Source organism: Ixodes scapularis, unplaced genomic scaffold (assembly GCF_016920785.2).
Source record: "Ixodes scapularis isolate PalLabHiFi unplaced genomic scaffold, ASM1692078v2 PGA_scaffold13__105_contigs__length_92229423, whole genome shotgun sequence".
In the NCBI taxonomy this organism is placed as follows: domain Eukaryota; kingdom Metazoa; phylum Arthropoda; class Arachnida; order Ixodida; family Ixodidae; genus Ixodes; species Ixodes scapularis.
Genome location: NW_024609839.1, coordinates 41572234 through 41587675, shown reverse-complemented (window position 1 = coordinate 41587675; position 15442 = coordinate 41572234).

Here is a 15442-nt window from a genome sequence, read left to right as displayed (position 1 = left end):
TTTTTGTTCAATTCTACTTTGACAAGATATAATGCAAGTCTCGGGGTTTTAAAACATTTATAAACGGGAAACTTTTTTTTTTTTTTTTTGCTTTTAAAAATAGTTAGAAAAAAAAAGACTTCACTTTCTGGCAGACCAAAACATGTCGGTAGTTAACGCTGTACAGTTGATATTTCTCTATAAAAAGCAGACCAATAAGAGGCTGCAATATCGACAACGACGACGCCTTGACAAATCTAAAAACCAAAAAAACTTTTTTTTTTTATGGCCTAAGACGCATTTGCACAATATTTCGACCTAAAGCCGCTCGTCGACAAATGTTTCCGCGTGTAGAATGTGCCAGAGACGCTTGCCGGTGAGTGATGTTGCGGGTTAGTTGTACATAAAGCCTTTCATTCGCATAGGAGACGATATCCTGCGTACGTGCCTGAACGAGAGAGCAATTTCTGTGGACCAAGAACTGTTTCTTTTTTTTTTTTTTTAAGTTGAGGGACAACGTAACCTCAAATGTGTGTTCTCTCTTCTCCCTCGCATTCTTTGTGTTTGTTGCTGGTGACCTTGCCGCAGCGCACGATTCGCCGATAATTCGCAGTGTTAGAAATACGCGTTTGCTTGGGCGCTTGTTATTTGACTGTGGTGAAGGTATGGGCGCTTCATTTAGCACTGACACATTGAGTGGACATTATTTCTGTGGACTTTGTTACTTTGGCTTTACTGAATAACACCCATTAATATAAGCCGAAATTGGCGCCAGAAATGTAGGTAGCAAACGTTTTGATTTACTATTCGCGTCACTTCTAACTAAGCCCTTTTCAAAGATAGTACTCGCGTTTCAGTGAATATCCTTGTAAGGCGTACACGCGAAAGCTGTCCGTCAACGAGTGTTTTGGCACTTCTTTTCTAATGATATTAGAGAGTGCATTAACCTTGGTTCTTGAAACGGGGGTACTTGTAAAAGTCATGTATTCCCCATTCGCTTTTAGATTCAGAGGAAGGCCCAAAGACCTTAATTTGATTATGGGATTTTCAAATTCGAAAGAATATGTTCGGAGCACTATTGAAGGTAATGGAGTATCGCTTAGGAAAACCAAAGTCAGTGTTATACTTTCTGCAGACAAAACATTATGGTGAAGAAAGACACGTAGAACAATTTCAACCATTTTTTAGGACTGCACTGAGAATGATTCATGCGTTCGCCAATTTTTAATTCATTCGCCAGTAAGAAAATTGTCATGCGAGTAAGACAGCAATGATTTTGAATTCAGTACTTTTCTATGGTTCGTTAAGTTTTGTTACACTGATTACATGTGTTTTGTTCGCCGTAAACACCGCACGTATTCTCTTTGTTTTCCATGACGAGTGCATGATCAAAGGGCGACATTTTATGAGTACAATTATTACTCGTGTTTGTCCAGTAGGGCACCAAGCATATTTCAAGAGGGTGGATAAACATTGCATACTTGCAGCGCTTCTCTAATACATCGACACCTGTTCCGTCCACGACAATGTTACACACGCCGCGAACATTGCTTTCTGTAACAAGCGTTCCAGTCGCTGCACTCACAGGGTGCGCTTCGCCACCCCAAATTAAAACGTTTGACTCGATGCACGAAAATTCAAATGCTGGACTTGGAAAACCTGTCACTCCGCTCGCAGATGCAGGTTAATCCTGTGGCGATGCGAAATCAAATATGGCGCTTGAAAAACTTCTCCCACCTGGAGCATGCTGGGTTTGTAGTTCCACGCGCTTCACCTGCTGGCATCTGCCAGAAGTAATTTTCAAAAAAAGCTCTAGAGGCAAATTGTATTTTGCAAGCAATTAAGCAGAGGCGAAGCCGGGAATTTTTTGGGGGGCTGGGATGTCCATGACTTGGAATGCGGACAGGGGGAGGGAGGGTCGAAATGCATGTGTATATTATGGGGTCGGTTGGACTTCGGGGGCGTCTGAAACCCCATAAGCCTTCCCCCTGGCTACGCCACTGATGCTGGGAGTGTAACATGTAGCTACACTCCCAGCATGCTATTTTGCAAATGGTCAGTTGAATATCTGCATTGAGGTTTGACGATACTGGTGAATATCTTTGGACGAGCTAGTGAAAAGCGAGCGAAAACCTGCAGGGAGCTGAACGTGCACCAGTCAAAAGTTAGCTTTTAACCGCACGCGAGACGAGGTTTGAACGGACGGTACGTAGATTCTTCGAGCCTTTCCGTGCTGCACGTTGCGCTAACCACGGGGCTAACACATTCAACATCTACTTTAGCCGAATACGGTAGAGAAACGCAATAACGTACTTCCTGCCTCTCGGATTTTAGAACTGGGTTACGAAAAAGACAAAAAGGCGACCTTAAGTTTTATGTGGACTGTTTGGTTCGTCTGCTTTCAGACTAGCAAATCTCTTAAGTCAGAAACGTATTTTACCGTTGTCTTAGCTCGGTCCAAAATGATATTGTCTACGGTTGCACCCTGTCGCGTCATTGCATATTCAAACGGCACTGTGTTTGGCTTCTGTCTTCTGTGACTAGAAAGAAGCACCACGACTGGTGGTGACAAGTCACGTGGCCGAATAAATCAGCCATTAAGGAAGCTCCGGTGTAAGCCCCTTTGTTCGCAGGACTATCGCTTTGGGGAGAGGGCGCACATGAATGAAGGGATGCACGACGTGTCCAAAACATATCTTATTCCATTGTTCACTGAAATCTATTGGCGGAGAGATGTTTTGGTGGCGCCACCTCGCGGGCGCCCGCCTGTAACCGAGCTGGTAGGATGCGAGCAGACGAGGTGTTATGGCAAAGCACGAAGTGGCTTTGTTAGTTCGCATCTATGCCGATTAAAAACGTTTTATTAAAAAAACACGTATGTACTTCTTGTGAGAATAATAGCTCCTCGAAGTTGGGTTTTCTTTTAGAAAATTTAAAATGTTCAAAAACAGGCCTTGATCTTCACATTACAGCTTGCGCGGCGTGCGTCAGGGCTATTCACAGCCTCTCTGATGCTTTTTTTTTTTTATCTGTGGAGGCTGTTGTAGAATAAAGGTTTTGCATTCATAAGAATAAATGACGTGCTGTCTTCTTAGCAGTGCACGCGCTCAGATGGTGTTGCAAAGTGCCGCACACTTGTTTTAGCTACATTGAGCTTGCCGATACCGACGCTTCTATCCAAGTGTGACTCGACAGTTGATGACAAGCATATTCTCGTCAGCAACTGACACTTAGTTCCTCACGCATCGAAAACAGGGCACAAAAGTTTGTCACATCGCGACTTCTGCTCGAAAAAAAAGCAGACATTATTAATTCTTACAGTGTCGGACCTGGCCCGGCAAATTCAGGCGATCGATTAATTTGTTCTATCCAATTTTTACTAATAATATACCTTATTCGAAATTGCTTGGTGGTCTGACAACACTGAGAGAAGATGGTGACCGTGCCGGGTTTCACCTTAGAAAATGGAGTCTGTGCCTGTTGTCCCGCACGCATGAGTGCCTAGAGTTGCACCAGAGAGAAGTGGGACGGGGGGCTGGTGCTGGACGTAGCCATGGGAAAAGGGGTGACTCCTGGTATGCAGGTAGACCCATTCTCACTTCTCACTGTTGACATTGGAGAACTCTCTCTGTCTTGCATGGCCACCCTCCACCGCTTCGTTGCACGGGAACAGGGGGTACCCGTATCTCGGGAAAAGTAGGCACCTGGGACAGTTGTTCGCTTTGGGGTTGCAGTGTATACCCCCGGTTGGTTGCTCAGCGAAGGTTGGTGTTCATTCACCTGAGTCTTTATTCGTAGATTCCTGACGTGAGGCACTCCGATATGGGGGGGGGGGGGGGGGGGGGGGGTGTCGTGTCCAACAGTCATCCCTGAGATGTCGTCAGTGACGCGCTTTCTTGGCAACATTTCTGTGTGTCCCATTCGTGGATAGCTCCCATATCACCACAGAATGCTCTGATACCGGCGTCCAACTTTTCCCCTCTTCTGAGATCTAGAAAACGGCTTGCCATAGCACCTAGTCGTTCTGTCACCACTCGGATACCTTCTTCGCCATACTGGAGTCCGTCCTTTTGCATCGCTCTATTGCTTGTCAGCTCACGGCTTAGGTCGATAAACCTTGCTTCGACGCTCTTCCATAGTTGTTTCAGCCTGGCGTGTATTCGTTTGCCTCTGGTGTCACTCTCCGGCACTGAACAGATAGCCAAAAGTGCCTTGCGGTTGGTCCATTTCATCATCAGACGCTCCACTATGCCGTCCAGTTGTTCACCCCTTAGTAAGTCACATGCACCCATATGTAGTATATACAGACGTGGCACGTTCACAGCCTGTTCTTCATACGTCTCGAGCAGTTCAAGCACCACCGGCGTCGTGGTGGTTCTGTTCATTACAAACTCCGAGCTTTTGGGGGGCTATGATCTCATCAATGAGCGCCCTAGCAATCCGTGCGACATCGTCATCTCCGGCGATAAATATTTATCGTTGTATCCCCCGGCGGAGGTCTGATCTCCTCTTTTTTATTTGTCGGCTGTATGCTGTCCATTCTCTTCTTTGCAATATCGGGGACACGTACGTTCCTCCGGGCCGAACTCGACTGTGCTGTCTCTGGGAGCTTCAGGATTGTGAGGGCTTTCTTGGATGTCGCCGTTGCCGCACTGTGTACCAATGTTCTTTAGTGCGGAGAGGATTCCATTCTGCTGACATTGAGTTAAATCGATGTTACTTCCCTCAGAAAGTTCATTTTCTGTTTCTTTCTCGGATCTGTAGAATTTATGATCTCATATATTGCTTCGACCTCAGGCTGGTTGATTTCCATCTCAGCACTAAGGCCTCGACATTTTCTTCGATTTTTCAACCCGTAGTTCAAGTTCAGCTACCTTGTCTCAAAGAACACACATTTCCTTCCGCAGATTCGGGTCATCCCTTCTTGTTCCATCTTCAAGCCGCTGTATCCTTTCGTTCATGCTTTTCTCTAGTTCCTCTAATTTTTGCACATACATCGTGTTTACGGCGTCATTCAATGTACCACCCCTGTTCGCTTTGACCTTCAAACAAGTGATCGTCTCGAAAGAGCTTTTCAGATTCTGGTCGATGTCTACATCTGCTGGCCGAACGAGGGAAACCGTCACGGTCGTCGACTCCGGAGCGGTGGGAAAAGGCTTGTCTTGGCTCACCTCGATAGCAGTCCCTAGGTATGGTCGGTGTGGGGTCCTAGAACACTCCGTTTCACAGGCGCCGAGCAATCCGGTGTGAGCTATGCTTTCTGTCAGGGTAAGTGATGTGTAAGGTAGCGGTGCATCTGCGCTTGCGTCCTCATAAGTTCGCAGGGATGCTGGTTCCCACTCTACACCAGCCAGCACATCATCGGGGCATTCCGTGGTGGCTTGCAAGCGCTCAAGCAACTTGCTCTTCGAGCCGACAATAGATATCTTCCTTGATTTCAGCTCCCGCTTAAAGGAGCTGTGCAACAATTTTTGTACTGTGCACAAATACCGCTTAAAACGCATCCCTAACGTTAATGACCTATGAAACACCCGTTCGTTTTTCACCCCACGCATAAGAAGTCCCAGAAAAAAAATTAAGAAAAACGAGCAGCGTTCACCCCCTCAACTCGCAGCCAGAACAAGCGGCCACGTGATCCGGAGCCGATTATATGCCGCCAGTGTTGATCATAGCCACGCGCTGGGGTTGGCAAAGCGCAGGACACGCGCTGAGTTCCAGACATTGTTATGGCTCGGCTGTTGTCGTCATTGGAGCGATTGGACACGGGTCACAACCCGAATGCTTCTCGCGCTAGCAATTCTCACGAGCCCAAGTCGAGTGCCCACGCAATGCTCGGGTCCAATCTATGAACCGCATTCAAATATCGTCACTTGGGTGCTCTGCGATCCCCGAGTTACGTCATCAAATTTTGCAAAGGAGAGATTGAATGAAAATGATCGCTTTTGTCCTTGAAATTACACCGCGACAAAGGAGTTTCTTGGCCAGTGGCGTTGCGTGTGAGTATCCTTGAGTCCCAGGTGTGCCAGTAAGCTCGTGTAGAGAGAAAAACATTCCAATTGAATATCGTTGCACCGCTCCTTTAAGATCCAAAACCCTTAAAGGAGCTGTGCAACAATTTTTGTACTGTGCACAAATACCGCTTAAAACGGATCCCTAACGTTAATGACCTATGAAACACGCGTTCGTTTTTCACCCCACGCAATAGAAGTCCCAGAAAAAAATTTAAGAAAAACGAGCAGCGTTCACCCCCTCAACTCGCAGCCAGAACAAGCGGCCACGTGATCTGGAGCCGATTATATGCCGCCAGTGTTGATCATAGCCACGCGCTGGGGTTGGCAAAGCACAGGACACGCGCTGAGTTCCAGACATTGTTATGACTCGGCTGTTGTCGTCGTTGCAGCGATTGGACACGGGTCACAACCCGAATGCTTCTCGAGCTAGCAATTGTCACGAGCCCAAGTCGAGTGCCCACGCAATGCTCGGGTCCAATCTATGAACCGCATTCAAATATCGTCACTTGGGTGTACTGCGATCCCCGAGTTACGTCATCAAATTTTGCAAAGGAGAGATTGAATGAAAATGACCTCTTTTGTCCTTGAAATTACACCGCAACAAAGGAGTTTCTTGGCCAATGGCGTTGCGCGTGAGTATCCTTGAGTCCCAGCTGTGCCAGTAAGCTCGTGTAGAGAGAAAAACATTCCAATTGAATATCGTTGCACAGCTCCTTTAAGGCCTGTTCACACATGCAGCGGAGCGCTACAAGCATAGCGCTGACCTCGCGCTAAGCGCGTGCTGACGGGAGCGTTCACCAGCTTTGTATCGCACCGTCGAAACTGTTGCTCATGGCAGACAATAAGTAGCTGACGGCACGTGAGGAGCGCTACATCAGCGCTTCGCTGCATGTGAGAACCGGCCTTTATCTTCTCCGCCAATTGCTGGTTCTTTTTTTTTTTTTTTTTGTTAGGCCCAGACCAGTGGTGGTAAGCTCTTGGTTACAGTTCACAAAATACGAACAGGTGTTTGTCGAGAGTTATATCCAGGAGTGCCGGATGTTATTAGTAATCTCTGCAGAGATTACTCCTATCCTCAAACTAATGCTACATGTAGCATTAGTTTGAGGATACGAGTCCAGGAATCGTGAAAATTGTCAATCGAAATTGGAGCCCAATGCTCAGCTACCTAGGGAGCCACAATGTCCGTAACAACCACGGTGGAAGAAATACATTCAGGTGATGACTCTGGCCGCTCTTCCCGCGGGGAGCGAGCGACTAGTTACTAGAGATAGTGCAACCAGCTTCTACTGCGTCCCGCCATGACGGCGCAGCAAAGGTTGGTTGCACTATCTCTCCACGGGGCGCGGTGCCGCCGGGGCCGAGATGCGCTCCGATAGCAAACCGAAACTTAAAAGCTCGGCGAATTTGTGCGGTTTTTCAGAAAGCCGTAAAATGCTTCGCGTGCCTTCTATCGTTCTTCAATTTGTTGATTTACTGTTTTTGGACGATGCTGAGCAATTTTCTAATTGAAACCATGCCCTCAAACACAATATTAAAAAGTTAATTACGCAAAAATAATTAACAACTTAATTATCCCGGACTTTGATAATTTTTTTTCTAAATGAGCCCCTAGCCCGGGACCAAAACGACACAATCCTTTTTTTGTTGTGATGAGTAGTTTTCGTACTAGCGATTTGGCCTGAGTTCTCTGAAACACGCTGTATATATATATACTGTACACGACTTAATTTTAGCGGGCTCAAATTTTCGCGAATCGGGCCAAAGTTGAAACTTTTGAAATTATTCGCGGGTTCTAATTTTCGCGAATCGAGTGTAGCTTCCGTAGCGTTCACATATTGCCCGAATGGTTCGCGGGACGTATTTTTCGCGAATTGTAGACGATTCGCGAAATTCGCGAACATTAGGTCCTCGCTAAAATATAGTCGTTTACAGTATATAAGGGACCACAAAACTCATTGGATACTTTTTAGTAATTTACTCAATTACTTTCTATTTGAGTAATTGCGGCTCTACTCCTATTACTTTTGAGGTCAATATCCAGTAACTTTACTTAATTGTTTTTGTTGAGTAACTTGCACATGTCCGACTCACAGTGGAAGATAACACAGAAAGGATGCGCAGCATGCATCAGAAAAGTTAAGCGGAAACTTTCAAGGGGGGGCAGGAAACGTCAAATGCAGAACCTCAAAACATAGGCAGAGATTCGCGCTCAGCGGGTTTCCACAGTCCAAGAGAGTGACAGAAAAATTCTAGCTGATGGGGCAGCGACAGCCGCACCGGCCCAGTGATTTCCCTACACACCCCCTAGGGGGGAGGGGGGTATACCCCCCCCCCTTGTTTTTCTGAAGGCACCCTCTTAATTCGCAACGACTCCTCTTTTCTCAATGCTCCGCCCCCCAACCCTCCCCTCCCCTAAAAATTTAGGCACCCCCCCCCCCCCTAATTTCAATTCCTGGGGAAACCCCTCCACCAGCTACATCAGCATCAGCAACATGGCGGCGGCCTATGAGCGTTCTTTGGAAAGGTGCGATCAAGGGAAGCTTTGGTGACGGCATTCGAAACCGCAGACTTTCAGACTTTCCGGAAGAACAGACTGCAGCTCTCCGAACACAACTGTATCTGAACCGTTGCGAGGTCGAAATTCCCATCCTCCACAGAGTCGGTACCCATGCGCTAAAAGCTAACACACTTGGTCGAGAACCAGCGTAGCGAAGGCAGCAATTTCGGCATCCTTCATGAGTGGTTCATTGAGTGCAGTACGTAGCCGAAGATGCTTACAGCAACGAGAAACGCCGTGGGTGCGATGGCACGTCACCGCGACCAGTGGGGTGGCCCACTGATATGGGGTTTGAAATTCCTAGCCGGAAGTGCGTCACGAGTAACCGCCTGATGCTGATATCTATTCCTGTTGCGTAAGTCTCCGTACGTGCATCTACCTTTTTTAATAAAAAGTTGACACATAAAAAATAAAGATAAAAACTGAGGATTGTTTCTCAACAAAGCAACTTAAGTTTTTCTTTGACCGCATCTCTTCCGCTCTCAATGTCGGCGAGCAGTTGCTTCTTGTTTGCCGCTCAGACCAGTTCGTATACGGCGTTATCACGTTATCGTTCAACCGGGCCTATCCACGAACGCATTGGATCCGAGGCCTGAAAACAACAAAACAAAACTCCAATCGACGTGGTTTTGTGGAAAGCGCGGTCGGCGGCATTATTCGAAGCTAACCGGAGCAACTTATCGTCCCCGCATCAGCGATTTCAGAAGCGCCCAAAGGCAGTTAGGAATTAATTAATCGCAGTCCGGCTCGGGAACGGGGAGGCTCGTTAGTCATTCGGCTAATTGCCTATTTTGGTGCGAGATCGATGCCATCTCTCTCCGAAGGACGCCAATGTCTGTGCGGCACCCAGTTGTTCGTAGCGCTGTACTAAGGGAGAATGTTTTAATTAGGATGGCTGTTTTTCTATAAGACATACAAGCTCGTTCACAACAACTTGAGCGTGCATCACCACACTGGCGACCAGTGCATGGCGCTGGAAGGTGCAGTCCTCCTTCATTCAACGCATCTGTCGCTTGATGCACGACTGCATCGTGAGGAAGTGTCTTCTCCAAAACCAAATGTTTTCTGCAGTATTTACACTTAAGTGTGTGTCTTCACAGCCGAAGGGGCGCAGTATGCAGCTACGTAGGGCAGACAGGGCTGCTTAATCGCAGTCGGTGACGTCGTCATAGATGACCTCGATGTTGTTACTATTTGCTTTCTAGATTCAACAATAAAATATTATGGACACATAAAACAAATGGACCATAGACTGAAAAAAAGAAATGTATTAAAACGTGGCACTCCTGAACTACGGTGGGCCGAGGGGCGAGAATTATACTGGCGACACGGATATATATATATTAAAATATTAACAAAGTTGTAGAATACAAGGCAAAATATTTGAGCAGGTAGCTCGCATACTGAAACCAACAAAACGTTTCAAACCACTTCGGAAATGATCGCTCGTTCTAAAGATGCCTGCTGTGCACCCACGAGAATATAAAGAAAGCGGAGTTCTTTACATAATATTCCTCCGGGTGACAGTACGGAAGTGCGAAAATAAAACAAAAGCTTCCAAACCAACATATCTTCGAAGGACTGGTAAGTTCGTTTTCCGGAAGTGGCCTAATCCAATGGATACGCCGGAAGGAGAATATGTGGACCTCCGATTCTCCGGCATAATTTCCCTATACAACCCGCCACACTACACTTATAAGTCATTGATCCTCACAGCGCGCGCACGGAAACACTAGAGATTCCGGGGACGCGATGTTCGACAAATGTAGCGTTTCTCCTAAAAAGAAGCGGAAGTGGCGGAAGTGACGATATCGCGTCTGATTGGTTAGAGGCTCAAATGACGAAAGTTCCTTCTTTCGTCGTTTGAGCCTCTAAGTTCTAACCAATCAGAAGCGATATCTTCACTTCCGTCACTTCCGTCACTTCCGCTTTTTTTAGGGGAAACGAAACATTTGTCGAACAACGCTCCCCTGGTCACCGAGTGACGCAGTGAAAACGCAATCGTTTTTGTATCAGCCTTTTCGACGGCTTTCTACGTTGTCGACCTGCCTGCAGTTTGATAGAGTTGCGTAATCACGTCACACAATCTTTTTTTTTTATATATAATTATGATTTATAATTTATAACCAACGAGGTAGAGGGGCTTAGAGTGATAAACCGGAAGTTCCGAAATGGCACCCCCCCGGTTGCCGCCATGTTTTACGCAAATGTGACCACTCGTCACGTGACCTCACAAAAGCCGTGACGTCGCAGGTAAGATGGCAGCGCCCAGAGCTGGCGGATGCGAGTTTGGTCGGTGCGCGGCAGCCGTGATGTGCAGCGGCTTTCCGACGATTTCGGGCTTTTTCGTGCTCGCTGACGCAGGTATATTGTGAAAATTTGAAGGAATGAGACTTTATACCCTTCTTCCGGAAGATCGCTCTGGATCATATGGATATTAACACCTGTGAGACAGCATCAGCCGTATCGCCGTACCGGTGCTCGGATTCCGGGATGTGTTCGAGGATCGATACAACTTTGAGTGCTTTTAGCATGAAACTTTCGCGTTCTCTTAGCTTTGTTTGAACATTGAAATGGCTATGAATCGACGCGAAAGGAATACGTCGCGGCAGGGCCTAGGAGAAGTTGTTTCAGGCCTGCGTCACCGAATAACCATAGCAACTTTTAGCGAGGAAGCTCCTGCGCACTTTGTGCTAATCAGCGATTTTACATTCGACCGCCTTTCTTCCTTTTTTGGTGAGTGCGAAGTGCACACTTATTTTCAGCTACGAGGATGACGTTTTATTGAGTGTGGGGATGAATAAATCGTTGCAGGCACCTGCTTCAAAGCTATTCGACTTGCAATAACAACAACTGTTTTTGGTGTATGCATAGATTAACTGCACCTTTTTCTCTTTCGTAGGATTTATTGCAGCACTACTTTTTTCATCAAAACTGCATTGTATTAGTCAGTCAATTATTCACTTGGTCTAATTACCTGGATAAGATGATTCATATTTGTTCATCCCTTGCCTGAAGAGCAGTCTTTTTGAAAAATGTTGACCATTCCTTTCGGTCTCTTCAATAGCCTTTTTTGAAAAATATGGGTTGTCCATACTTCGTATCATTGTAACCTGGAAAAGGGCAACCGCCACAGCCCCCTCGAGCCAATCAGAGAGACAGAGCGAAGCTGTGTGACAAATCTGTGCAGACGAGCACTCTGAATGACATGTTGTCATGTGCCTCTCTCCAACGTGCATATTGGCTCACCGAGACTGTAGCCTTTGCAGTTTGCCAAATAGTGAAGAAACAAATTACAGTAGCTACTACTCTAATTACCCCAGGCTTTCATACTTTGGTCATTTGTTCGACAAGAATGTTACGTCCGCCATCACTGTGAACTCGGCTCAGCGCCCATTGGACTCGAATGCTGCATTAGCATTTGACGTGAACTGGGGCCCATTTGTGTGCTTTATGCCGAAAAAAAATGGCAACAGTTGTGTTGCTTGATGGGTTTCTGCAAAAGGTCTACGTATAGGAAGTGTCCTGCTATATAACAATGCATTAACTCATACGATTAAAGTATATGCTCAGAGGTGTGTTCAGGAAAAGTGGAATGAGTGCAGCCCAATGCAACAAGTCTGCTAGTCTGGTATGTCCCATCAATTAATATTGAAGGGTCAGAGATGCGAGTGTCCTCAAAAGGACCTGCGCATGTGGTGAACACAATTCTTAGTGTATAAACTCTCAAGGCATAAAGGCAAGCGGAAATAGGTTTATCTGGTTAGTGTATCAAATGTTTATTTCCACTGCATTACATAATTATTGATTCTTAGTTAATGGTTCTAGAACGAGTTCTTTCTGTGACAGTTTCCTGTCAGGCGTTCAATCATAATACCTGTGGACCTTGTTGTGGGATGACGCTCCTGGCACGTCGGTGTTCAGTTTGGTCGAGTAGAAATTTTAACCGACTGATGCCATCTTGTAATCATACGTCATGTGAGCCTACTGACATCTGGTGCACTGAAGCTGCAGGGCTGGCTTCTAATCCGCAAAATTTTCCTGGTAGTTTTCTGTATCAATGTAGCAAGCTCGGGCATGTATTGGTTATATGGCTGTGCCTTTTGCTGTACCGTTGATTTGATAGCTGGCAATAATGTTTGCTATCCAAGCCATTTCAGTTCCATTTCGTAATGGAGATTTATTGTGCATCCCACGACCACTGCAACTTGTGCAAGTCTTGTGTGGCAAATTGAAGTCTCGTGATGCTTGCAGTCCACTTTTGAGAGAAACCAACCATTCTATTTCTTAAGGTCACTGAGCGGCATTCTCCCTCAAAGTTGGAAATTGTGTGCTTCATGGCGTGGACACAGATAATTAGTGTCAGCAAATTATTAGGTATTGTCCTTGGGCGACAACCGACACCAGATCAACTCTCCTTGCATTGCCGCTCACCTGCTTTGTCGTGCTTACCTCCCGTCCAGATGAAGTAGATCACGAGCTTCGGGGTAATGCGGCACCAGGGACAAAGACCGCCGAAGATGGTCCTCAGTCTTCCCCGGACGCTTGTCAAGACGTGGTCGAGGGTCGTTCGGCACGAACCCTTGCAAGCCAATTCATTGGTACAGGCACCTCCAGTAGACAAGGTCGGCCTCATGCAGTGGTAGCAGAGTGGTTTTCGGTTGGCCATTCGCAGTACCTCCGTCTTCCTCGGTGTACTTTGTTCAGCGCGGACCTACACTGGTTCTTCTCGATATCGGGAATGCTTCGGCATTGGGGTATTTCGTTGAATTGGCTTTAAATAGTAACAGGTAGCCGGTGGTGGTCGTTGTGACTTTGTGGCATAAGTCGCCCTCGTTTCGTCAGATGCCGCTTCGCTCGAAGAAGTCTCCAGTTGAAATGCCTGTCAAACTTCTGAAAAAATCTCGGCGATCAAAATTAAAGCCGGGCAACTGAAGGCAGGAACTACCCAAGCAGCACCAGAAAGTGAATTTCGATCGGCCGACGGTTGGCCAGTGTCTGGACAGCTTGGCCACTTTAAGTGCTTGGCCAAAGGAGGCATAAACAAGACCGGCAAGGGTCCGGCCACAAACTGGTTGTTTTTAGCTTGTCCGCCGGAGACATAAACACTGCCGGCAAGCGCCTGGCCAAAAGTGCTCATTTTCAGCTTGGCCGCCGGAGACATAAACACCGCCGGCAAGTGTTTGGCCAGCAGTGGTGATTTTCAGCTTGGCCGCCGGGGGCATAAACACGGCCGGCAAGTGTTTGGCCAGAAGTGCTTATTTTCACCTTGGCCGCCGGGGACATAAACACGCCCGGCAAGTATTTGGCCACAGGTGCTGATTTTCAGCTTGGCCGCCGGAGGCATAAACACGGCCGGCAAGTGTTTGGCCAGCAGTGCTGATTTTCAGCTTGGCCGCCGGAGACATAAACACGGCCGGCAAGTGTTTGGCCAGCAGTGCTGATTTTCAGCTTGGCCGCCGGAAACATAAACATGGCCGGCGAGTATTTGGCCAGAAGTGCTGATTCTCAGCTTGGCCGCAGTGGACATAAACATGGTCGACAAGTGTTCGGCCAAAAGTGCTGATTTTCAGTTTCGCCGCAGGGACACCCATAATCTAAACTTTCATCGCGTTGACGAAACTCTGGCATAACAACGGGCAGCGAGAGAAGCATCATGAGCGAGTGGTTAGCAGGATATTAGTGCGTGCATCGCGCGAACACTGTTAGCGCAAGCAAACGATCACCGTTTTATTCAGTTTTTTTTTTTTTTCGTTAGACTTGAAAGGCTATTGTCTTAACTAGCACTGTCGTGCGATATGTTCATTTGGAACATTACTAGAAGTGGGAAATATTGTGCCCGTCGTTGTTCTATGAAAATAAAATACGAAAGCAGCGCCGACGTCCTCTTCGCGCTAACAATACCGCTCTGTCGCTGCGCGGCACTCTTAGCGCGAATACCACATCCGCGATATTTCGGTTAGCGCTCCACATATATACTTCCCAACTGCACTCGAAGAAAAAAAAAGTTGTAGTCGGGTGCATCGGGCGCACATGCTCCCCTTTCCTGGAAGACGCACCCTCCGTTACCCAGCCAGTGTACCTGTATACCGACCATAAGCCCCCATCTCTACCTTAAAAACCTATAGGTGTATCAATGCACTCAGCCTAGTAAACCGCCACGCTAGCCACGCACCCCGATCAGCTTGTGCTTGAATCGGATAAGATTGGATATTTCAGGCTTTGTGTTTTGGAAGAGCCTAAACAAGACGTCTCTCATATATTGATTAAACTTAAGCTAGTCTCAGTAATGTTTTAATTAGGTGCTAGGATACTGATTTCCTGATCCAAGGAAAGCTAACAGCTTCGGTTAAAACCGCAACGGAAACGTTCAAAATCGAACCACACGTAAAAGAAAAAGAAAATGAACATCTCGACCTAGATGTGCAGGATGTTGTTTTTGTTGTTAACAACATCGTTGTTGGCGGGTGGTGGGCAACGCCGTGACGCTGTCGACGCTATCGTGGTGATTGACGCCAGCGATGCTCGGCCGTACTACACAGTAAAAGTTTGTACACCTTTAAGGGTGTAACAGGGGTGTTGTAGCAACTTACACCCTCGGCTACACCCTTTTAACACCCTAAAAACAAGGAATACAACCTCATATTTTACCGAAAATTTGCTGTTTCGTGTTACACCCTACATTTAGTGAAGAATGTGAGAAGGGTGTAGAGGAGGGTGCTAAATAAATAATGTGAAATGGTTTTGAAAAGCTTATACATGGCTCTGTACATAATGTACAGGCAAAGCCTTCTGTATACTCTGTGCCTGTCAAGTCTCTCCCTGAGGGCCGTCGTCGTCATCGGCTTTCCTCCTCCCTTCTTCTATCCTCCCCCTCTCTCTCTTTGCTTTG